Below are 26,222 nucleotides of genomic sequence, written 5' to 3' on the forward strand. Positions count from 1 at the left end.
GGGCTCATGGCTCTGTATATGTGCGCTATCTGGTGTCCTGTTATGTTCAGGCTGTTAGCGTATTATGTTATTGATGGGGTGAGCATGTTTATGTCTGCTTTGGCTATCGCCACTCTTATTTTAAGGAAGTTATAGAGCTCTATGCTGTCAAAATTGTACAGTTCTCTGAGTGTGTCAAAAGCTGTTCGAATCCCTTCCTCCTGTAACTGGCTCACCGTTGTTATGCCGTGCCGGTACCAAGTGTGCATATCCAGTAATTTATCTCTATACTTAATTCTAGGGTTGTGCCAGAGCGACTCTAGCTGAGTTTGTCTGACGCTAGTGTCTAGTAGTTTGTCTAATTTTAGTAGGGCCAGTCGTGTGTTCCTAAGGATTGCGTTCTGTTTGATCGCGGGGTGTTTCGTCGCTGTGAGTAGTGCCACGGGTTCCATTCCCCCTAGTAGTCTCCGCTCTAAGGAGAGCCAGGCCGGGGTGTAATCACTCTTTGGCGATATCCAGTGCAGACCCTGTGCTGCCATGCAGGCTGTTTGAAAGGTTCTAAAGTTTGTTATGTTCAGACCTCCTAGTGCCTTGGGGAGTATGAGTTTCTGAAGGCTGATTCTAGGTTTCTTCCCTCTCCATAGAAATGTGTTCAGTAGTTTGTCCAGTTTTTTGTGAAAGTCAGGTGTGTTGGTTAGTGGTAGCATGTTGAGCATGTAATTGACCATAGGGGTGATCATCATTTTGATGGTCTCAACCCTTCCCCACCATGTAGTGAATCTTGGTGACCATCCCTCTAGTTTCTCCTTTATTTTGTGTAAGGTTGCTTGTTCATTCTGGTCTAATGTGGTCCGCAAGTCTCTCTCGAAAAGGAGGCCCAGGTATTTAATGGCTTTCTTTTGCCAAGTTAGACCTGAGGACCCCAGTACAGTCTTGTTGGTGTGGATGTTCAGTGGTTTACATTCAGATTTCTCTCTATTAAGTTTGTATCCTGACACCTGCGCAAACTGATCTATGGTGACCATAAGTGCTTTAATAGATCTAACAGGGTCCTCTGTTACAATGAGGACATCGTCCGCATACGCTGCTAACTTGAAAGATTCTCCCTCTATAGGTATGCCTCTGATGTCTGGGTTTGAACGTATCATGCTGAGTAAGGGTTTGATAGCTAGTAGGAAAAGGCCCAGAGATAGCGGGCATCCCTGCCTCGTCCCTCTTTTGAGGTCTAGTAGATCTGATGTGCCTCCGTTCACTACCACTCGGGCTTTGGGTTCATTGTACAGTGCCATTACCATCTTCCTATAGTGTTGGCCTACGCCGAATTTTTGCATACATTGGTCTAAGTACGGCCATGACACTCTGTCAAATGCTTTTTCTGCATCAAGGGCGATCATGACAGCCGCATTGTTGCTTTTGGTCGCGTGGTTGATTACGTGGCATAGCAATCTTGTATTGTCTTGGGACATCTTGTATTTCAGGTATCCCACTTGCGCGCAGTGTATGAGGGATGGAAGGTATGTGTTGAGCCTGGTAGCGAGGATCTTGGCGTATATTTTGCAGTCAACATTGATAAGTGAGATGGGTCTGTAGTTTTTCGGATGTTGTGTATCTTTGCCTTCCTTTGGGATCACTATAATGTTGGCTTCGGCCATCGACGGCGTCATGCGGCCTTTATGTATACAGCTCGCGAAAACTGATGTCATCGCTGGCCTGAGTGTTGTGATGTAGTGTTTGTAGAACTTGGCTGTGAACCTGTCTGGCCCTGGGGCTTTTTTATCTTTCAGGCTTTTGACCGCTCTCTCTATCTCATTTCCGGTTATTTCTGAGTCCAGTGTTTCCCTCTGTGTTTCTATCAGTTTTAGAGTTGTGATGTTCCCCAGTAGCTCATTCCCCCCATCTGCTCCTAGCGTTTCGTTTTTTTTGTAAAGCTGTGCGTAAAAGTCTCTGAAAGTGTCTAGTATTCCTTTGTTCGATGTGTGTGATTTGTTCGTGCTGTCCCTGACTGCTGCTATTGTGTGCTGTCTCTGCCTACCTTTGAGGTATGCCGCAAGTGCTTTACCTGCTCTGTTAGCAGAGCACAAGTTTATTGCTCTATATTTGTTAATCCAGGTTCCTGCTCTTTCACTAAGGATCTTGTTTAATTCGTACTTTTTCTTTGTTAGGGTTGTGAGGGTGTTCCTGTCCTCTAGGTTGGCTATGTGACCTGCTTCTAGTTTTTTGATTTCGCTTTCTAGGTCAGTTATCTTTTTGTTTCTTTCTTTATTCTGTCTTCCCTTGATACTGATTATGGTCCCTCTTACAGTGGCTTTCAGTGCGTCCCATAATGTCCCTCTTTCTATGTCTGCGGTGTCATTGTTTGCGAGGTAGTCCTTAAGGGCTAGTTCTATTTCAGCACTGCTGCTAGTGTTTTTAAGAAGGTCATCGTCAAACCTCCATCTCCGTGTTGGGTGCTCGTTGAGTCTGCCCGTTAGAGTTAGGCAGATGTGAGAGTGGTCTGAGATCGCTCTTGGGCCTATCTCCGTGTGCTCTATGAGGTGTGTGTGGGTGTCTGAAATGAATATATAGTCGATCCTGCTGTAGGAGTTGTGTGGGTTTGAGTAAAAGGTATATTCCCTCTCATCTGGGTTTTGTAGCCTCCATGGGTCTGCTAGCTTGAGTTTTGAGCATAGGTTCCGTAGCGGGTTGCCCCTCTGTGTATTTTGGCTCTGTCTTTGTGGGTGCCTGTCTATGGCTGGGTCCAGTACTTGGTTCATATCGCCAGCTACTATTTGTAGCTCTCCTAAAGGTAGTGCTTCTAGTTCCTTGCCTGTCTGTTCCCAGAATGTCTTATCCTCCGTGTTGGGTCCATAGATGTTTGCCACATGTATAGGTTCCTCCCCCCTGAGCAGGCTAGTGATTAGTAATCTCCCTTCTTTGTCTTTTTTTGTTTTGGCCGGTGTTAGTTTTGACTTTTTACTAAGTATTGTAATGACCCCGTTTTTTTTGTTCTTTGCTGGTGACCCTATTACGTGACCTATCCATCTTGCCTTTAGGCGGTCTATGTCCTCCTCACCTAGCCTAGTCTCCTGCAGGACATAAATATCACTTTTTAGTTTGGACAGATGTTCTAGGACTTTCCACCTTTTAACTGGGTGGTTAAGGCCCTTCACATTCATTGATACTACTCTGATGTCCGTCTTGAGATTGTGGCTCGTGTTGTGTGTCATTTTCCGTTCTTGCCTGGCTGGCTTCCTGTTGGGCTCCACAAAAAACACAAACCTACCCTCACGACCTTCTAATTTTAACAAATTACAGCATTACTACTTTCAAGAAAATTTCTCAACACAAGGTGAACATTTTTTTCTCTTTTTAGAGTATTTTATTTATTATATTCTCATTTTTTTGTTTTTGTATATTGGCTTCGTATTATTCTTTACTTTGAAACATTGATTTACCAAATATTTTTATATAAGCTTTAACAATAGAAAATTTAATACACAGATATCCAGCAGAGAGAGTATCAACTAATACATAAATATCACAATCTCAGACATGCACATTCATCCATTCAACATTCATACTTAATTCTGTGTCGGAGGAATCACAGATTGTTATGTGATGAGTACGCAAGGTCGACGCGTTTCGGTGGAGTGAGACCACCTTCCTCAGGACCTCTTAGCAGAATTCCCAATCTGAACTCAAAAAACTTTTTATACTCTGTATGGATATCTGCAATAATGAAAAATAGCTTTAAGTATACTAATTGCTATACATACATTTCTTATGTTTTACACATTTTTAACATGTAGTCTCTCATTTCTACAGCTGTTAACAATTTAAGACACACCTTGTGAGCAGTACATAATGCAATAAATCATATCTCTACTTGATATCTTTGTAACTTTTGTCAAAATGTGTCACTCTGTGACAATATCAGCACGTTTATCATACCTGGACACCTTTTACGTGTCTAGTAAGTATAGTATAATGGATGGACAAATTTAAACCACTATTTAAAACAGGATCAACTCAGAAATTTCAGAGTTTTGGAAGTTACCATTTCACTAGTTTAATGTAGATCTTACCCTTATTAGTCTGTTTAGGATAGACCACTTCTCTTTGAATTTCAAACCATGTAACGGATGGTATTGTAGGGTATGCCTATGTCCTACTATCATTCCTTGACTTTCAATCGTAGGTATACCTATGACATATTATAGAGAATGGAAACTAATGTCAGAACTCTATTCTGATTTTCAAAACTGTTTCCTATTTATAAGCCCTCCTGAACGCTTACCTCAGTGGTCTTATTCCTAGGTAGAAACGTACTGGGGTGTGAAGATTGATCGCCTTCTATCTGTATAGGTTCACTTCAATAAATACATATCTGAAAAAATATCAAAAAGGAAACATTCGCTAGATCTGATAAATCATATCCCTCAAATTTAGGTCACTAGTAAGGCAGGAACGAGGAAGGTTAACGAGAAACTAACCTCTCGCATCCATGAGTCTGCCTTTCCAAATTGTATAAATCCCTTCCGGTCAGTAGATGTCTTTAAATCTGCAACCGTCCATGTATGATTTGGAAACTGAAAATTCAATGATAACCAAAATTTTCTTAAACCGCCCAGCATCTCTGTTCATTTTTAGAATATTCATACATAACTACCCGTAGGTCCTTTTCGTCACAATCCTATTATAAAATAGTGACTAATAAGGTTTCAAAGCAAACCCTGATTTCCATCTGTACTCGATAGCCATCTATACAGATATAGTCTCAATTTTATCAAAATCCCATGTTTGCCGGTCGAAAGTCTAAAACATGTGTGGTTGCATATTAATTAACATGATTACATGTTCACGATGAAAGATGAACCGATTTGTGACTGAGCGTCCTCTTATTCAAATAATCCTCACAGAGCCAACGATTTTCTATAAACAAAGGGGAATACTGCATTAAATTACGCGACTATGCGCTTGCCTTAAACCCGTTTTAACGTTCGATGGTCGGAAAAATATGGTCTCTGATTAATCCTCAACCCAAGGCTTATTAATTTAAAGTATGTGGTGTTAGCGATGAAAAGTTAATTTAACACAATCCTGTCTTTATAATACCACATATATGTACTTTCTTAATACCCCCGTTCTTTTAGATAAAACGAGGAAAGTGCTATTTTATTTAGACCGACTACACTCATCGTTTGTCCTCAGTTAAACGTGCAGCCAAGAAAATATCTACAAATCGCTCTCGCTCTCTATTACGGCTTACCTTAGTACACGAGCAGCACGGTCACCACACAAGTCCTACTCCAACACCCCAGGAGTAAAATCCCATGGATGCTCGAGAGTCTCTTTAAATGTTCTATTTTACGCGCCAAACCCGACTCACCTTAATTGGTGAGTGGTTAGCAGGTATGTCTGCGCCATTTGTAAGTGGTGTTTAGAACCGACATGCCACGACACTCTCTCCTAAGGTGGGGATTGGCTAGAAAGTATGAGCGCCATTTCTAAATGGTGTTTAATACACTCGAGTGTGCCTATTTGGCATGTGGGGAAATTCGAATTGAAATATTTATTTTTACGATAAATGCGATATTATAACAAACGGGGTGTCAGAGAAACACGGATTCCTTCACATCAGTAATTGTATATTGAAGTGATAACGTTGGTCACTCCAAAAGTTTTTGGACCCATATTTAAATGGTAGCGAGTCCCAAAATTCATGAGGTCATATGAGTGAATATAATGAAATGTGACGCATATATGTCATATAATAAACATATTTACAATGCAAGATCTCATATATAGGTTGCCCTTATTTATCGTGTTCTGTCTATATAATCTATCAATTAATTAGTATTAAGCAGACCTATGTCTGTGAGTTTAGACAAAAACCCTATTTATGATAATTCAATCAATCCATCGTTTTAAATAATTCATAAGAATTTATGGACATATATGATGTAGCTATGGGTGGTATGTGTGCTATAAATCTTTGATTAAATAGAATCATACAGAAATTCATCCATAGAATTCCAATTAATATTCTTAAACTTACTGCTGTTGCATGATCTTTACTCGGGAAGACGAATACACAATGGACCATTTCACTAGTTATAAGTTATGGTCCTACTGGTATTCAATGCGGGTCCATTTTGTTGGTGACCCAATCATAATGTACCTGGTAAACTTATTACAGTAAAATTCTTCATAGGTCACAAAACCAAAGAAAGTCCATGCTACTTCTCCAAACTGTACAGCGATCATTATTCTGTTACATACCAGGAAATATTTTCATTTAGACCCACTTTTACAGTGTCCAGATGAAAAATCCAAAAACATTCTCGTTTTTTCCTAGTTCTTTCCATTGTCTCACCATTCTTATGTTGGACCTTTTCAAGAATACTCCATTTGAGGTCTGATTCTTTATGATTCAGATCAATACAATGTTGAGTCAAAGGTGCTGTCAATTTGGCAGTTCTGACAGCAGATTTATGTTCACTGAACCTCTGTCAGAACTCTCTTCCTGTTTCGCCAATATATGCAAGTCCACAGGGACAGAATGATATAATAAACAATGTTTTTGCTTCTGCAGTTGGTGAATGATCTCAATGTAATATCAACATTGTTGTGTTGTAAGGTATCACTGACTATTGCGGAATCACAGGCGTGACAATTGCCACATCTATGATTTCCACGAATAGCCCGTAAACCTGTCAGAGTAGTCTGTGTTTCACGTAATTTTGGTTTATTCCTTGTATGGACCAACCGGTCTCTAAGGTTTCTGTTACGTCTATACGTTACAAGTGGTTTCTCTAGTGGAGTTTCACTTTCCACCTCAAGAATTCTCCAGTTCTTGTTGATAACATTTTTTATTTTATAGTTTAGTGTCGAATGGTTTATAACACATGTTATCTTATTCTGAGTTTTAGGTCTGTTACGATTGAGCAGGGCATCTCGATCATAGTATTTTGCTCTTTTCTGTGCTTGGCGTACCAAACGATGTGGGTAACCTCTTGCAACTAATCTTTCTTTCAGGGCTGCACTGTGAGTATTGTAATCAGTCAAAGAGGTACAATTACGCCAAATGCGTAGGAACTCCCCAAAGGGGATTGAATCCTTTTGGCAGTTGGGGTGAAAACTCCCAAACTGCAGGATAGTGTTTTTGGCAGTCGGTTTTCGATAAAGGCTTACCTGCAAAGTGCCATCCTTTCCCTCAATTACTATATCCAGATATTCAACTCGACTGCGACTAATATTGGAAGTGAATTTTAAATTCTGATCACTAGCATTCAGCCATAAAATGTATTCCTCAAGTTGTGTTTCATTACCCTGCCAAATAAAAAAAATGTCATCGATAAAGCGTCGCCAGATCGAGACATTTTCAAAAAAGGGGGCATCTGAGTTAAAAATATTTTTTCTTTCCCATTCCCCCATGTACGTATTAGCCACACTTGGGGCACAAGATGCTCCCATACTTGTGCCCTTTATCTGCTTGTAAAGGCTACCTTCAAACTCAAAAAAATTATTTAGGAGAACCACCTCTAAACATTGCATGATGAATGCATCTGGTCTTCCATCCGGATATCTTTGCAGAAGTGAGGAGACAGCCTGTAACGCCTGACATTGAGGTATGTTGGTGTACAACGCCTCAATGTCAAGCGTTACCAATATGTCTGTGGTGGCATCGAATGGCATCCCTTCAATCTTATTAATCATGTCCCCTGTGTCGCGGACAAAAGACTCATATTTATGTGTGAGCGGACACAAAAATGTGTCCACATACTTGGAAAGGGGCTCAGTACTAGAACCTATGGTTGAAATTATTGGACGCATCGGAGGGTCCTTTTCGTTCTTGTGCGTCTTAGGCAAGCCATACATTGCCGGTGTTACAGGGCATGACTTATTTAGAAACTGGAATTCTTTGTCACAAATGTATCCTTCCTCTAATGCAGCACGTGTCATATCATTAATCGACCCAGCAAGTCTTTGCATTTCTCTGTTATTAGCTAGTCTATAATGATCTGTGTTGGATAACATTTCTTTCATTTTACTGTCATAATCAGTTTTATTAAAGACTGAGATGACCCCACCCTTATCACATGGTTTTATCACTATTTGGGCGTTGGTCTCTAAGTCTGTTAAGGCTAAGGACTCCTGTTTCGTTAAGTTAAATTTAGGTCTCTGGGGTCCTGACAGAAGCCTGGTTATGTCCAACATTACTTGTCGTTCAAGAATTTGTACCTCTGGACCAACCATATCAAGGGTTGGAGTAAAAGTTGATGGAGGTTTACATTTTGAAAGATTTTCTGTCTCATCTGGTGTATCTCTTCCTTCGAAGTATTTCTTGAGACGTACTTTCCTGAAAAACGAATGGAGATCTGAATGTAATCTGAATTTGTCAATAGAGGTAAAGGGAACAAAAGATAAACCCTTACTAAGGACTGCTGATTCCTCATCCCTCAATAAAGATGACGATAAGTTTTAAATAAGGAGAATATCTCTACAGGTATTGACAACATTGTCATCCTTTACCACCAATATTGTTGGTTCCTTGTTCTCACATATTGTTGTTGTGGTTGAGGACTCGACATGTTGGGGCCACCTCTGTTCTGTTGCCAATGAACTTGCTTGCCCCTGTAGGGGCCTCTCGACAAAAAACCTCTATTTTGGAAAGTGCGTTGGTTTCCCCTGCCTCTAAATGGACCAGAGTTGAAGCGTCCTCCACTAGGGCCTGGATGTGAGTAATTATCATTTTCAGAATCTGATGAACCAGTATCAGAAAAATTAGTATAATTTTTCCCTTGATTAGAGTTTGATGTATAATCTCCTGGATTACCGGCCTGATAATAATTCGGATTTAGATAGGGGTAGATCTTCTCTTTCGAGAACCAACGTATATCTTTTTTCAGTTTTTCAGTCTTTTTGTTCATCAAGTAAGTTTCAAAGTCTTTCATATCAACTTGTATTTTATCCAATTTGTTCTTTGCATCCTCAACTGCATTAGATGAGTTAAGTTTCTCCTCTAATCTCAGAATTTCTTCATTCACAGTTATTAAAATATCCCTCGCAGTCTCAATTATCAATAACATCCAATCCCTGGAGCAACGATTGGATATTAATGACCATCGCTCCAGGAATTTCCTTATCTCGATAAATAATGCCGGGGCGTTCCTTACCCTGAGGCCAGATGGTATGACTCCTGCAATTAGATATTCACGCATAAAATATGCATGTGATTCAATTCGTTTTGCTCTTTTTCTTAAGTTGAGTAAATTCTGCCATTCACTGTTATCCCCTAATGTGGTATCAGTGGTACTATTTTTATCTACTACGTGACCAAGTAGGCTGCTAAATTCTGCATCAGAGAAACCAAAAGTTTCTAATCTGTTCATTTTGAAATTTAAGTGATATAGGTGTACTTAAGGTTATTGAAGAGGCTTAATCCTTTTTAAGTATAGTGGATGAAAGATTTTTTTAAATAGAAAGTCAAAAATTACTAATTGCTCACATCCAGATATGAACACGTGCTGAACCGTCCGAGCAAAAACAGTTAACAAAAGTATAGTTTTCAAATATTATCAGTTGATACCAACTGAATCCCACAGTTGAAAAACCGTGAACGTGTCTACATAAATATGGGACCCCCTCTCATAATACTTTACTGGTCGGGGAGAAGAGGGGAAAAAAATAATCACAAAAAACACAAACCTACCCTCACGACCTTCTAATTTTAACAAATTACAGCATTACTACTTTCAAGAAAATTTCTCAACACAAGGTGAACATTTTTTTCTCTTTTTAGAGTATTTTATTTATTATATTCTCATTTTTTTGTTTTTGTATATTGGCTTCGTATTATTCTTTACTTTGAAACATTGATTTACCAAATATTTTTATATAAGCTTTAACAATAGAAAATTTAATACACAGATATCCAGCAGAGAGAGTATCAACTAATACATAAATATCACAATCTCAGACATGCACATTCATCCATTCAACATTCATACTTAATTCTGTGTCGGAGGAATCACAGATTGTTATGTGATGAGTACGCAAGGTCGACGCGTTTCGGTGGAGTGAGACCACCTTCCTCAGGACCTCTTAGCAGAATTCCCAATCTGAACTCAAAAAAACTTTTTATACTCTGTATGGATATCTGCAATAATGAAAAATAGCTTTAAGTATACTAATTGCTATACATACATTTCTTATGTTTTACACATTTTTAACGTGTAGTCTCTCATTTCTACAGCTGTTAACAATTTAAGACACACCTTGTGAGCAGTACATAATGCAATAAATCATATCTCTACTTGATATCTTTGTAACTTTTGTCAAAATGTGTCACTCTGTGACAATATGGTAACTTCCAAAACTCTGAAATTTCTGAGTTGATCCTGTTTTAAATAGTGGTTTAAATTTGTCCATCCATTATACTATACTTACTAGACACGTAAAAGGTGTCCAGGTATGATAAACGTGCTGATATTGTCACAGAGTGACACATTTTGACAAAAGTTACAAAGATATCAAGTAGAGATATGATTTATTGCATTATGTACTGCTCACAAGGTGTGTCTTAAATTGTTAACAGCTGTAGAAATGAGAGACTACATGTTAAAAATGTGTAAAACATAAGAAATGTATGTATAGCAATTAGTATACTTAAAGCTATTTTTCATTATTGCAGATATCCATACAGAGTATAAAAAGTTTTTTGAGTTCAGATTGGGAATTCTGCTAAGAGGTCCTGAGGAAGGTGGTCTCACTCCACCGAAACGCGTCGACCTTGCGTACTCATCACATAACAATCTGTGATTCCTCCGACACAGAATTAAGTATGAATGTTGAATGGATGAATGTGCATGTCTGAGATTGTGATATTTATGTATTAGTTGATACTCTCTCTGCTGGATATCTGTGTATTAAATTTTCTATTGTTAAAGCTTATATAAAAATATTTGGTAAATCAATGTTTCAAAGTAAAGAATAATACGAAGCCAATATACAAAAACAAAAAAATGAGAATATAATAAATAAAATACTCTAAAAAGAGAAAAAAAATTTCACCTTGTGTTGAGAAATTTTCTTGAAAGTAGTAATGCTGTAATTTGTTAAAATTAGAAGGTCGTGAGGGTAGGTTTGTGTTTTTTGTGATTATTTTTTTTCCCCTCTTCTCCCCGACCAGTAAAGTATTATGAGAGGGGGTCCCATATTTATGTAGACACATTCCTGTTGGGCTCCTACTTATCTTAGTTCTGTGTTTTGGTTCCCTGTCTGCTCTCTCTAGAAAAAGAATAAGGGTGTAGAAAGATAGGAAAAGAAAAGAAAATGGTATCAGCCCATGTGTGTGTACCCCGCACCCCCCTCCTCCCTCCTCGCCCCCCTCCCCCCCTTACTTGCATAGTGGGTGTGCGACAACAAAGTTCCTTTGCTCCGCAGCTCCCTGAGGTAGATTGGTTGCTGATTTCGTAGTCCTTCATCGTTCTGTTATTTAGTTCTGTTCATTCTCGCTGGGACGGCGTTCTACGCTGCCAGAGGTAGTGTCCTTTAGAGTTCCTTCATTGGAGCTATGAGGTAGCTATGAGGTAGATGTCGGTATAATGTTCCTTGACTTGGTCTCTTGAGATTAATATTGGCGTCATAAGGTTGGTCATGGTACTTGGTCTTGAGGTAGTTCCTTGCACTTGCTTCTATCTGGGGGGCTCAGTCCGATTTCCTTCCCCGCCCGGTGATGCACTTCTATTCGGGGCACTTTGGCTTTGGCCGCTAGCCTCCATCTCTTCGGTCGGTGGTCCTGTCATGTAGCGTCTAAGTTCTTCGGGATCTTCGAAAGTAACAGATCTCCAGTTGTCTGTGACTTTAAATCGGGCCGGACCAGTGAAGGAGTAGGTGAGGTTCCTTTTCTACAGCGCTTCTCTCATGGCTAAGAAGCCTTTCCTGGCTTCTACCGTGGCTTTCGAGTAGTCTTGTGTGAGTACGATCTTATTGCTCGCCCAGGTGAGGTTTTGGTTTTTTCTTGCAAAGGTGAAGATTGCGTCTGTGAGCTCCGCTCTTAGTGGGGAACAGATTATTGCTCTTGGAGGCCTTCCAGTGGCTGGTTTTCCTGCTGGTACTCTGTATGCCTTGTTGACTTCAAACTGCCTCTCAAAGTTCAGGCCAGTGAGTTTAGGGAGCATGTCTTCGAGCATTGCTGCGCAGGATTTCTCCTTTTCCTCCAGGCCTTCCGGGACTCCTAGGATTCTGATGTTGCCCCTTCTTGCTCTATCGTCCTGCTCCGCCAGCTGCTTCTGTATTGTCTTGGCTATCTTTGCGTGTCCCTCCGTGGCCTTGATGTTCTTATTAGTTGCGTCTTCAACCTCACTCATACTGCTCTTTACTTTCTCCAGTCTGGTATTTGTGTTGTGCTGGTCCGCTCGGATCGCCACTAGCTCTAGTTGCATGTTATCTATCGTCTTCTTGGTTTCTCTCGCCACATCCTTAACTTTGTTAATTCTTTTCAACACTGTTTCTAGTGTTGCAGTCTCTGTTTTGAGCTTCCCCGGGGAATCCATGTTGTCTTTCCTTGGCTTCTTCAGGTCGGCCATCTTCCTTAGATGTGATCTGCTCCTGCTGCTGAAGGTGCCTGTTGTCCTCGCACTAGCTCGTTGTGTGGCTTGTACTAGATCTGTTGCTTGCACTGCGCAATTATAGCGGAAGCGGCTCGGAGCTTTGATCTGCCTGGTCTTTGTTTTTGTTCTTGCCCCCTCCAGCGCTTGCTGGTGGGAGGTTATGTTTGACCCACTTCTGGTCTTGTTTCTGCGCTGGCAGTGTGGCAGTGTGGTAGTGCGTCTGCCGGTTTTCGTCTGTCCTCTGACGCTAATTTCGGTTGGGAATAGCACCACTGCACTCTCTGTCCCCTCTGCGTGTGCGTGTTTGTTGCTAATTGTGGGTCTCAGAGCCTGTGTCGTTCCCCTCCCCAGTCTGTCTGGTATACCCCCTTTTAGGTCTCTCTTCCTTGACCGAGCCACTTGCTGGCAGTGGGCGTGGTGTTAACACTGCATATCAGATGTCCAGAGAGCCTGTCTCCTTTACCCCCGAGCTCGCTGACAAACGCTGCTGCTGCACGCTGTTGCCACCTGTACTGCTCCTGTAGTGCTCAAGCAAGCAGTGTTTGGACTCCCTCCTCTGTTTTGGCACTCCGAGTTGGAGCGTATGAGGCATGCGCGTGCTTCTCGCCTACCTTCGGGGAGGGCGGGGCACTCTCGTCCGCTTCTAGCTCGCTCGCTTGCGTGGCAATGGCAAATGTCTGGATCGCAAGCCTCGTATGCCTAGGCAGGGAGCAGGCCGACCTGTCTGATCATATCTCGCCTGCTGTATTCCTTCTTCGAGCCCGACTCCGCGCAGTCGTTTCCGCTTCCTGCTCACCCGGTCATACAGGTCATTTCCGCTTCCTCTCTCCTCGGCTGTGTGCTTCCGGTTCAGCTTTGTTCCTTCTCCTTCCGCCTTGTAATGGCTACCTCAGTCCGGTACTTCCGGTTTCAGTTTGACCGAGTTCCGCAGTCCTTGTTGACCGAGTTTTCCTCCGGTGGGTGGTTGCGGTGCGCTCCTTGTAATTGGCTTCCCCAGCTCCCGCTTCTGTCTTCCAGCTTCCTTACTGCTATTTTCCTCCATATCCTCACTCCGATTGAGCACCGGTACGTTGCGGCTTCTTCAGACCGCCCGTTATACCTTTCGCTCTGCTTGGGCTCCGCTTGAGCTTCGTTTGAGCGCTTGACTCTGGGCTTGACTCGACCTCGGCTCGGCTTCTCCTCACTCAGCACCGCCCTTTCGCCATCTTGCTTCTCATCCCCCTGTGGCTCCGAAAGTTCGTTTTGGCTATTTGGGTTTTTTGGGCTTATTCTGAGACTGCCGGCTCCTATCACCTTGTGGTCCTGCTCTTCATGTTCCGTTGGCTCCTTTCCCAATGTTAAAACCTTGTGTTTGGCTTCCTATAATCGCTTTAGTTTCCTCAGGGATCGCGGAGCCTTGGACCTAGACGACCATCTTCTTTGTCGTCCAAGCCACGCCCCCGGAGATCGCATCCTAATTGGGTGTGCAGGTCCGCCTCATGTATTGCGGATGGTCCCGGTCACCACCACAATGGGGACTGACTCCAGTCTGTCCGCCTTCGTAATCGGCCCCTAAGTCTTTCTCACACCAGCAGCACAAAAGAAAGCCCAACTGTGCAAATGGATAACTTGCCTTTGTAATGAGCAAATTATTGTCTAGAGCAATGTAATTAACACCTGACTATTCTCTATTCTGAATAGCACTTTGGGACAGTGAGCGATTAATAGGAAATATGCTTTTTTTGTCGCGCGCCGCACGCCTGCAGACAAGGGCGCGTCGTGCTGCTGAGGCTGAAATGTTTTTATGAAACACTGATTCTGAGCTACAGATACAGCCAGCTCCCTGGGCAGGTTAAAGAGGCACTGGATTCAGGACGCAACACAAATAAAACGGTGCTTAAAGCTTTGAGTTTGGCCATGAAACAAAGGTGAAGAATGAAATGCTGATATGCTAAAAAGTATAACATCAGTCAAGGCATGGTACAAAGAGCTTAGCTCCCCAGTGGAATGTTTTAACGGGGAACGCAGAGTCCAAGGCCTTCCTTGACCCGGGTCAGCGCTGGAAACTATTAATCCTCACTGGTCTGCTTTCAGTTAATGCACGGGCCCAGCAAGCCATCTTTTATGGGCAGGCAGATAACACACGAAGATTTAATTTGTCAATGCCTGTTATAACTACTCACGTAGGAGCACGAGGAAGGAGGAAATACATGTGCTAAGGTCACAGGGGAGATATCCGGAGGTATCCGCTGTTTTTCGAAAGCGACCACTGAGTTTTAAACTCAGAATACCAGCACCAGATTCCCAATGAGGTGTTTGGTCAAAATGGATACCCAGCACGTTCTCATTTTGACCAATAAGCATTTCTGTGAAAAATATTTTTCTTTTTACTGCACTGCAGTCTCAGTCTAGAGCAGAGGTCTTCAAACTTTTTGATGCTGAGACCCCCTTGTAAAACCTTTTTAGGCGTAAGGACCCCCTTCCGACAAAAGTTTCTAGAAACTGGTACTCCTCATCATCAACTTTTGACAACCATAAATGCGCCTGTTAGACCTCATCACATCCCTCCATCATTCATCCACCCACACTTTCACACATCCATCCATCCACCATTTCATCCTTCCATCCATCCACCCTTTCATCCTTCCACCCATGCATCCATCCTTTACCCATCCACCCTTCCATCCATCCACCCATCATTCATCCACCCACCATTTCACTCATCCATCCATCATTCATCCATGCAACCTTTTATCCATTCATACATCCATCCACCCTTTCATCCTCCCATCCATACATCCATCCTTCATCCATCCACCCTTTCATCCTCCCATCTATACATCCATCCTTCATCCATCCATCCACCCTTTCATCCTCCCTTCCATACATCCATCCTTCATCCATCCACCCTTTCATCCATACATACATCCACCCACCCTTTCATCCATCCACCCATCATTCATCCCCTCACCTTTTCACACATCCATCCATGCATCATTCATCCATGCAATCTTTTATCCATCCATACATCCATCCACCCTTTTATCCATACATCCTTCATCCATCCACCCTTTCATCCTCCCATCCATACATCTATCCTTCACCAATCTATCCTTCATCCATCCACCCTTTCATTCTTCCATCCATACATCCATCATTCATCCATCCACCCTTTCATCCATCCATTCACCCATCATTCATCCACCCACACTTTCACACATCCATCCATCCACCCTTTCATCCTTGCATCCATACATCCATCATCCATCTACCCTTTCATCCTTCCATCCATACATCCATCCTTTACCCATCCACCCTTCCATCCATCCACCCATCATTCATCCACCCACCTTTTCACACATCCATCCATCATTCATCCATGCAACCTTGTATCCCTTCATACATCCATCCACTTTCACCCTCCCATCCATACATCCATCCTTCATCTATCCACTCTTTCATCCTTCCATCCATCATTCATCCATCCACCCTTTCATCCATCCATTCACCTATCATTCATCCACCCATCTATTTACACATCCATCCATCCATCATTCATCCATCCACCCGTTCATCCATCCATCCTTCATCTCTCAGTGGTAACAATGAGCAGGCAATACGAGTCTCGTAGTTAACTGCCAAGGGTCTGCTTTCTGGGTCCTGTTGCTTTCTTGAACAAATTGTGCACTTTAAACGCCGCTTGGTGCTGGGTTTAGACTAGCAGGCTTCTAAGCGCATTCGCTCTGTACCTTTAAATACATGGATGCTCATCGAGTCTGGGTGATGAGAGCAGGGTCGCACAGTGTGCTCAATTTGGCAAATGAGGATTAGAACCCTGAACTCTTGATGCCCTTGTCTGCAAATAGATACCTACATGAATATCTCGCTAAAACCAGCAAAGGCAAATGTCACCCAAAAAAGGCCTTGCCGGATCAGCTATGCAAAAAGTGCTTCAACTACTTTTTAATAGCCACGCACTTCTTTATTTAGCACCTGCTGTGCTTTCCTGAGGCAAATGTCAATAATTTTTGTGTGCAATCCTGTCCTGTTTGTGCTTCCAATACTAGTAGATAGAACAATCGTGGCGCAGGTAGATAAAAATGTGTCCAGGAACACACAGCTCTTTTGCAAATGGAGGATCTGGGATTACATGCAGGCCAAGTTGTGCAGAAGGCGCCATTACTACAAGAGGGCTACTTCCCTTTACAGGAAAAATGCAAAGCAAATACAGTCAGCTGCAATTGATGATTGATTGCCACTAGAATAAACAACGCGTATTACAGAAAAAGGAAACTCACTCCCTGCAAAAATCCACTCTGGAAGGTAAAATTACCACTGACTGTAAGCACATTTCCATTGCCAATATCCACCATCAAAAAAGATAGGCCAGAAAATGAAGGAATGTACCACTCAAACTAAGAACAGTTTTGAAGCAGTGTTCTAACCGGTAAAATCGACTAAAAGCTTCCAAAATAAGAAATGTAAGTTGCATGGGCAAATAAACACTCATCTAATGATGCAAGAGAATTTTGTCTTGCAAAGGCCTTTTTCTTCCCTCAAATAAAAGTGTATTGTTGATTTGGAAGTAGTTTTACCAAGAATAAATGTTATCATCACAATTATACACATATACATGCTCTTTGTTGTCTTCTCCAAAATGGAAACATTGGTACTCCTAGTGTTTTCGAAAGCATCTGGAGCACCCAAAAAAAGTCGACAAGGAGCAGATATTTTAAATACAGGATGCATGAGAGGGATGACATCATAGCAATCCATGCCTTCAAATGCTACAGGAACAATAACAAATGGCAAACAGTAAGAAAACCTTGTGGCTGGGTGGTTCAGGCCTGTGACTTCCATTCGATTTTCACCTCAGAGAGAACGGCCCCCTCCAACCCCCTAGCCCCGCTCGCATCTTCCTTTGTGGACACAGTACATTAACAGGCGTGCTGGGCTCAATTAAGCTGGTACTTGACCCCCCACAGCAAGACCCATCCCCCTTCATCAGCTGGTGAGGAGTGTGCACAATAAGTTTGCTTCTCAGAGCAGCGCCCAGTGCGAGGCTCTGTCTGGGACAACGGCCTCGAGCTGAAGCCATTCAACAATCCTTGCGTGCAGACAAGAAGGCTGGGGAATGCGCGACCCCCTTCCCATGACGCCACGGTCCCCCTGGGGGTCGCGCCCCACAGATTGAAGACCGCTGGTCTAGAGGGTTAATGTTGAGGATGAGCGCACATCCAATATAGGAAACTGTTTTTCGGCATCAGATGGCTGTATTTGAATTTACTGCTTAACATGATCTGTACTTGGATTAAAAGGTTGCAGTCAACAAAAAAGCAAACAGATGATTAAATGAATTGCAAATATGTAGGTATCTTTCCGTATCTTGGCAGGGAAAGTGCAACTTCGACTCTTGTGTGCTGAATTGTAGCTGGCTACCGACACAGCTACCTCAATCCTGGATTTTTGCGCAACATCCATTGCACACCTGTTATATCATCTGAAATCATATAGATGCCTCATAGCCACCACTAGTTTTTAGCAGAGAGACAATTGACTGACCCGCGGGTGAGGGGATTGCGTGGGGGTTCGTAGGGTTTATAAAAGTTTTTAAAAACGTACCTTACCGGGTCCTTCTCTGCCTCCCGCCCTGCCCGGGTCCTGCGTTTTCCTGCTTCTTTCCTGCCCTTCTGTCTCCGGCAGGAGAAGGAAGCAGGCAGCCTCCCCTTCCCTAAGCCAATCACAAGCCATTGGTGGGGATGGTGCACAGGCGGGCGCCTATGGGGAAGCCATTTTCTATAGAGAAAAGGGAGAGTGCGCACAGCTTCTATGGTCGGCCCCATAGGGACCAAAACAGTCAGGGCCCACAGCATTGAACAAGCCACTCCTCCCCAACGCGTCCACCTGCTCGCCCCCAACAAGGCATACACTTCTTTTTTTAGTTTTGCAATTTATATTTCTGCTTCTCGCACTGCGAGAAAGCAGTGGGGCAGCGCTCCTCCGCCCTAATGGAGGTAGGGTTACCAACTGGCAGGGTGCAAATTCAGTACGGTCATTATAAAAATTCAGGACAAAGGGTCAAAATTCAGGACAAAAATTCGGGACAGAAGGTCAAAATTCAGGACAAAAATTTGGGACAAAACAGAAGTTTTACAGACATATCAGAGGAGGTAGCACAATAATATATAAGTAAGTAAATAAACAACCAAAATAAATACAAGTCAAAATAAGTTTATATAAGGTTGAGCCAATCGTGCACTTCACAGTTTTTCTGTATGAGCACAGCTTTGCAAAGCGACATCGGCCCTTTCTGCAATCAAGATTTGTGCTAGTAACAATAAACATTAATAAATAGTATTTTTTCATTTCTATGTTGAAATCTGTATTTTAAATGTACAATGAAAACGCTGTTAGTTATTTTATTCTTATTTTCTCCATCCTGGCGCCAAGACAAAAGCAGAATGTTTTGCCCTAGTGCCATTCAGGAGAAGGCATACCACAAGTTGGCACTACAATTTGGCCATTGTCATTCTAAAGTGCTAATCAGCTGCACTCTCAGAATGACAATGGGCCACTCCACAGTCTACACGAGGGAGGTCAGGGAGGGGCCTCTGCAGGCAGCCTCTTCATTTTAAAAGATAACCGCGAGAGGACCCGAGTGAAATCTTTTAAACTCACGGGGCCTCTCGCATGGGAAACAGCTTTCCTTACTGAAATTTCCCTTCGATTTTAGTATGATGTCTATAAGGCGTCCGTAATTTGTCCGTGTAATTTACGGACGGTTGGTCACCCTATTTAATGGAGGAGCCACCACTGCTGACCACAACACAGACACCCATGCACTGTGGCGCAAGGGTGTTTGCGGTGGTGCATGGCAGCATAAAGTGCACCAGCACAGGGAGAGAGGAGACAGACCCACTTTATTGTAGATATTATGGACCTGTTCTGCTCCCGCAGTTCTGTTCACGCAACACAGTGCAGCAACTTCACTTGCTGTGCTGCACTGCATAATGTACTTGTAAATTCCAGCCAAAGTTTGTTGGCTAGAAAAAATAATTTAATCTGAATACCTCATGAAAACAGATTTTCATAATACCTGAGCCGTGTGCTATTAATTAGAGCTTACAGTACTTTTTCTTGCAAGGGTGTCTATTCCCCAGTGTTCCAGTTATCTACTTCCACAGTGATGTTCATGAAAGCTTGGCCAGTCCTTGCAGAAACAGGTAATTAAAACAAAACCGTATTTGGCGATGTACAACAGATGTCAGAAAAGTAAAAGTGAAAAGATGCAAACTGCACAAATTAAAAATATAAAAACGCACAATATGCCAAAGCATGAACTCTACTCAGATGGGAGATGAATGTGTTTAAAAACATTAAGAGACTCAAATAATTAACATTGTATTTCTTCTTGAGCATTGCACACGGCTAATCAGAAAAGCCACGTGGGACGTCAGCAATAAGACTAACACAGGAACTCTGCTTCTGTAAATCTGCACCAAGATCTACCTATAACATAGGGGCCCAGAATTACCTACTTCGTTGTCGCAAATACTGGTTTCAATTCAAGACCAGTATTTTTAAAACCAGAAGGTTTATTGTGAGATGATCTATTTACGAATTAGTCACTTTGCCAAAAAAAAAGTGGGTCGTACTCCAACCTATTTGATGAATATTAAATGAGGTAGGTCGCAAATTGAGACTAACTCTGATTGGATATAATCACAAGAACGGTGGCCTACTCTCAAATGCAGCCCAGCTGCCTTAAAAGAAACAGAGCAGCTTTAAAAACCAACTTTCTTTTTTTTTTTTAAGTTAGTTTAAGAATTGTCACCACTGCCTACTTACAAACAAACTTTTAATAAGATTTACAAAGGTAAGGGATCTCCCTTTAATTTTTGTAAATGCATTACTATTCCAACTCTAGATTCAGTAATTGTTAAATAGTTAGTGACCTGATTACGGTCAGCAAACATATATCAAATAATGATTCTCAATTTGGAAAAACGCATATAACGCAGTATTTGCAAGCCCATTTCAGGTGAGTCATTAGTAAAAATGTACTGATGCTTAAAATGGTTTTAATGCTTAAAAAACATTGTAATGATTTCCAACAGTAAATCGAAATTTTGCAACTGTTACTTATACCCTGACAAATTGAGAAATATTGTGGAATTTAGAAACTCCGGGATGTGGAACAGTAGTAACGTACACTATTCAGACTTCATACTCCATAAAAACAATTAACATCATTTAGATAACATTTAAACATTTTAAATCGTATTTAGCTCCTTTAAACATTGCGACGTTACTAGTGAAGTTTCTGGTGAGCTCAAAGAGGAAACAAGTATTGAAAAAAACAATAGGTTTCGCTTTTAAAAAGCAGTGACGGCTGATGAAGTTTGAAATTGGTGAGCATAACCGAAGCCCTAAATTTCACTAAGAGAGCAAGTCATGCGAACAACTTCTCCTTCCCGCAGGGAAAATTCTTACTCTCCAATAGACTTTTTGGGGACTCATGACTATGTCTACACCAAGTGGCATCTCTGCGCTTGAACCTCATGCTCTTCAGATAAAAAGTAGCTCCGTTTTAAAGCAAAGAAACATGCAAACACACTTATCCGGCCATAAAGAAATACAAATTAATGTTCACAAACAATATATCTAGGCCCTGGTAGACAAACAGAAGAGCAACCACAAAAGGACCTTGCCTCTAGCATACCTGCAGAGCGGTAGTTTCACAGTCATTCTCCCGACTTTCTCTTCCTCCTTGTCTCTCCCCTGTTTTTCCCTGTCTTGCTCTCAGTCACTGTGGGCCCCAGTGCTTCAAATTAAGCACTGTCTTCATTAAGCCACAAACACATGTGGACAAGTCATGTGGCGCTCTCTCTGCAGGTGTGAGCATCACAAGAGCTCTGCGCTGGTAATGTGTCATTCGAACAGCAGCACTTACTCGAAACAAGATCTGCCCAGGTGCCCTTTTTGCCAACTGGAGAGCATATTTATATTGCCACCCAGGTTGATTTGCCCAAACACCCACGGTGTCACCTGTGAAGCCATATAGTGCCTACATCTGAAGGTTTAGAGCTGCCAATGACACAAAGGCTGGCAATTGCCAGCTGTCACCAAAGCATCACTCATCTCACCACTGGTGGCACGCACAAGTCTCTGGGAGATTACAGGCCCACATGCATCAAGCATTTTTGTAGTCGCAAACGGTGCGATTCCTTAAAATCGGCCGTTTGCGAATGCAAAAGTGCTTTTTGGGATGCATGAAGCAATTTTAGAATTCGTAATATTTTTGCGAGTTCTAAAATTGCGGGTGCTTTTAAGAAGTCGCAGATGTGCGACTTCTTAAAAGCAATGCATCATTACTTTGACAAGTTGAAATTCGCAATTAGGGTGCCAAATTTACCGAGTAGTTGAACTACTCGGTAAATTTGGAAAAAGTGTTTAAAATGGTGAAAAAGTATTTTTTTCAACATTCATGTTTAACACACACATGTCCTTAGGACATGTGTGTGTGAAACATGATGCGAAAAATACATTTCAGGGGTGCATGGGGGGGTCCTTTGGACCCCCCCCTGCACCCATGAAATTTTCTAAGTGCCACTCGCAATTCCCATTGACTCCAATGGGCCTTTTGGCCCATAGGAATCAATGGGAATTGCGAAAATTAACTTAAGAATTCGGTATTCATTTGGGATTCGGTAAAAATTGCGATTTTTACCGAATCACAAATGAATACCGAAAATAATGATGCATAGCATTTTGCACTTCTTAATTTGCGATTCCTTATTTTTCGCAAATTAGGAAGTGCAAAATGTCACATTGATGCATGTGGGCCACAGTCTCTTAAACCCGGACTGTAAATGCCCTTTGTTGTTAAACATTGAGGCTTGGACAGATAATAACGCCACATATTAGCAGACACATGCAAGGAGTGTGGGGCGGCCCTCCTCATTATCTTCCATATTCCAATTAATCCAGTGAAGACCCTGCCAAAATCTTCCTTCATGGACCTTATTTTTGCAGTTTTATATAGTGCAAACTTGACCCGAAGGAATCGGGAGCACGTTTACATGAGCACCAATTTCATTACAGATGAACACATTCAATTTTAATTCTCACGCCTAGCGTTGCAGTACGCAGCATTGTCGTGCAGCGAGACACTTCTTATAGGGGATTTCAAAACTAACCTAGGAATTGCTTTTTGTTTTGGCCCACGCTAATGGCCTTTGCGTGCGTCTTTTTAACAAAGACAGCAAACAATTGGCCAAAGGCGAGAGCATTGCTCCGCCCATGGCCTATTGGTGTTGGTTACCTGCGTGGCCACCATGTGGTTTCAATTATCATGCCCAGACAGGGGTGCGATAATTAAAACCAGATGTCTCGCTGTGGTGCGCGCGTGGGCGAGCACCACTCGCGGGCTTGTTCTGGATCCATTTCACAGGGAAGCAACTAAATGAAAGAAGGAAAGAGAGGTTGTGAACCGTTTCTTCAAGTCATGGTTTTCAGTAATTCCTGCATGTTGCTTTTTTATTGTCTTCATGAAAAGTTTGCTTAAGTCCCAGCTTTAGACTGATCCTCCCATCTGTCTAACAAGCAGACCTCCAAGTGTTTTTATTCTCACTGCTGCAGCTCTTTGTTTAACTTACATTAATGTCACTTGGCTATGTGTGAAATGTTGTAAAACTCCCACACTTCGAGATCAATGCATTGGCATAGCAGGGGACTGATTCATACCACACATAGACTGAGCGCTGGGGTGATGAATGCTCATCTGGCACACCATCAGGTGTGATGATTTATGTCAGAGATGTTCTGTTAGTTGCTGCCCAATTCTGCATGTGATGGAGATGCAAAGGTGTGTGTGTGCTTCTCAAATGCTGGGGATACCTTCAGGGGCTTTCCCTAATTGTTAGCTCAGTCGTCTCATTACAAGAGACTCTCAAGAATATGTAAATGGGTCGGACCAGGCCCCTAAAAGAATATCAAAAATAGGCAAATGAGTCATAACAGACCCCTACATAAAAGCATCAAGAATTTGCAAATTAGTTTGACATGGGCCCTGCAAGAAAGAAACAACATTATGCAAACAAGTGCAACAAGGTCCCTATTAGGACGGATCAACTACATGCAAATTAACACCACATAGCACCTACAAACAAGCATTTGCGATGCAATAGGTCTCTCCTTTGCGAGAGTTTAAGCTATTGCCATTGTAAATGGCAATGCCTATTATTTATGTTTAAAAAACCAACACATAAATAAAAGGCATTGTTGTTTGCAATGCCAACAGCTCAAACTCTAGCAAATGCGAGACCTATTGCATTGCAAATGCTTGTTAGAAATGGAGATATGTGAGATTTGGCCAGAATGAATCACAGGATGTTGCGCCTCTCTGCTGAGACTCGCACCCGGTTCTCCAGCTACAACGTCGGCCGCTCTAGTAGGGCAGCGTGAAGCAGAGAGGTATCCGGCAGTGCTGCTTGATGGTGGCTGAAAGATGGGCTTCAACAGTTACTGCTTTTTGAGTGCCCACTACTTGAGACCTGTGGGGGCTGGGATGGTAACATAACCCCACCCTTTTCTAACTTATCATAGGGTGGGTTTGAACCTATGATGCTGACTGACCCCACCGCACCCTATGATGACTTAGGAAAGCGTGGAGTCAGGGTGGGGAGGCATTTATAATTAGAATGTAGCCTTGAACAGGCTGATGCTCATGCCACCCGGGACTGCTGCAAGAAGAAATGCTAGTGCGCATCATATGGGGGTGGACCCCAAAGACAACAGATATGTGTGGCAAAGGCTGCACTGAACTAAACCCTCAAGCAGGCACGATATCTAGCACATTCGCACCAGTGCATGTGTCCAGCGACATGCCTGCCTGGCTCCCTGTCACTACAATAATGCGAAGCTCAGAGCATGACACCAGCACTAAGGGGAGACACCACTAGAAATAATAATAATAATAATAATAATCCACATTTGTAAAGCGCACAATCACCCGTAAGGGTCTCTAGGCGCTGGGGGCCGTCGGGAAGATTAAGCAAGCTGTTGCCCAGAGTCACATGGTGCTGGGCTAAACTGCTGCCGGTGCCGGGGATCGAACCCTGATCCCCAGATTCCAGCGTCAGTCGCCCTGGCCGCGGCGCCAGGGCACCAGCTGTCTGCCAGGTACGTTTTCCTGTTTAATGTGCCAGCCACACTGATAAATAAATAATCATAATACACAACGTGTAATGCAGTTATTTAATTACCAATGCTGGTGGCACATAAAGCTGGTTGCACTGTGGCACATAAAACAAGGTGGGCAGCGCTCCGCTGCCCAAAGAAAGCAGCCGCTGCTGCAAAAAAGGCAGCGTTCTTGGCTTTGCCTATGCTTTTTGCCAGCCACTTCTTAACGTTCTATTAAAGAAAACACTTTCAATGACGGCTGCCAATGCACATACATTCGTTGTGGTTCATTAATGCTGCATGACACACATACATGTGTGCAACATGTGCACCTAGTGCAAGCAAGTATTGACATAGCCTGTTGGCCTCACCTTTGGGAGCTACGATGCTTTTTGTTGCTGAACTGCAACCGTACAAGCACATACTTTTTGTTTATGCTAATTAACATTGGGACGTGCAGCAGACGAGGGAGGTAGAAACAAATGGGGTTGGAAAGAAACACGTGAACAGAGCAACACGGACCATGAAGAACATGGGGGAGATTGGTGGAGGGAGAACATTCTTGGTTAGTTCACAAGCCCAGAATAGGTCTTTACAACCAGGCAACTTGGAATATATCTGTTAGGTAAGACTTAAAAATTCAAGCAAACAGAAAGACATGGGAAACTGAGAAAAAGGCAAAAAAGGGAAACAAGAAATCTTCATGCAGCATTGAAAGCACAGACAATGACAACAGTACAAGAAGACACCAGTCAAATAATAAAACGGACACAATCCAGACATTTGGAACAGGGAAACAAACACAACCAGGAGCAATACAGCAGACGAACAGACCTCCAAGGAAACAGTACTGTAGGCCAAACCCCAAAAGACACGAAGTAGAGGGATATGAGACCCAAGGTTACAAAGATGGAAGCCTGGACATCTGCACAAGCATCACCAAGGATCCCCAACAGAGCATCTCGTGCTAAGGGGGCTAAACAGTCATCACAGTTGTGCTTCACAAATACCACACAGAATGCAGAATATTGGAACATTTGACACATTCATTCTGGTCTGGAGTACAGAATGACTTCATTATTCTGAATTTTTCAATCACGATTTGGGATTTAGTGTCTGAATAGCCATTTGCACACCGATTTCTGCATGGGGTTTTACTGTTCCAGGTGCTTTTCTCAGCAAACATTTCTGTTGAATTTTCCTGGTGAATTGTGCTTGGAGAAACGTCTTTAGGAATTTTCCTGCGATACTTGTAATTCTTATATGAAAACAAAGTTCCTGATCCCAGCTAAATAGAAATTAGAATTGCACTCATAGAATGGCATGTCATCCACAGTCACTTCCTACGTTCTACTGACAACACTTCTCCACAAGCTTTTTTAGAGTTCGGTCTACAAGGCAAACCTTAAGCACTTATTGAAATTCATGCCAGGACTACCATAAGTGCTGGACGCACTTTTTAAGGCCTACTGTACCCTACACCGG

This window comes from Lissotriton helveticus, chromosome 8 (genome assembly GCF_964261635.1).
Source record: "Lissotriton helveticus chromosome 8, aLisHel1.1, whole genome shotgun sequence".
Classification (NCBI taxonomy): Eukaryota; Metazoa; Chordata; class Amphibia; order Caudata; family Salamandridae; genus Lissotriton; species Lissotriton helveticus.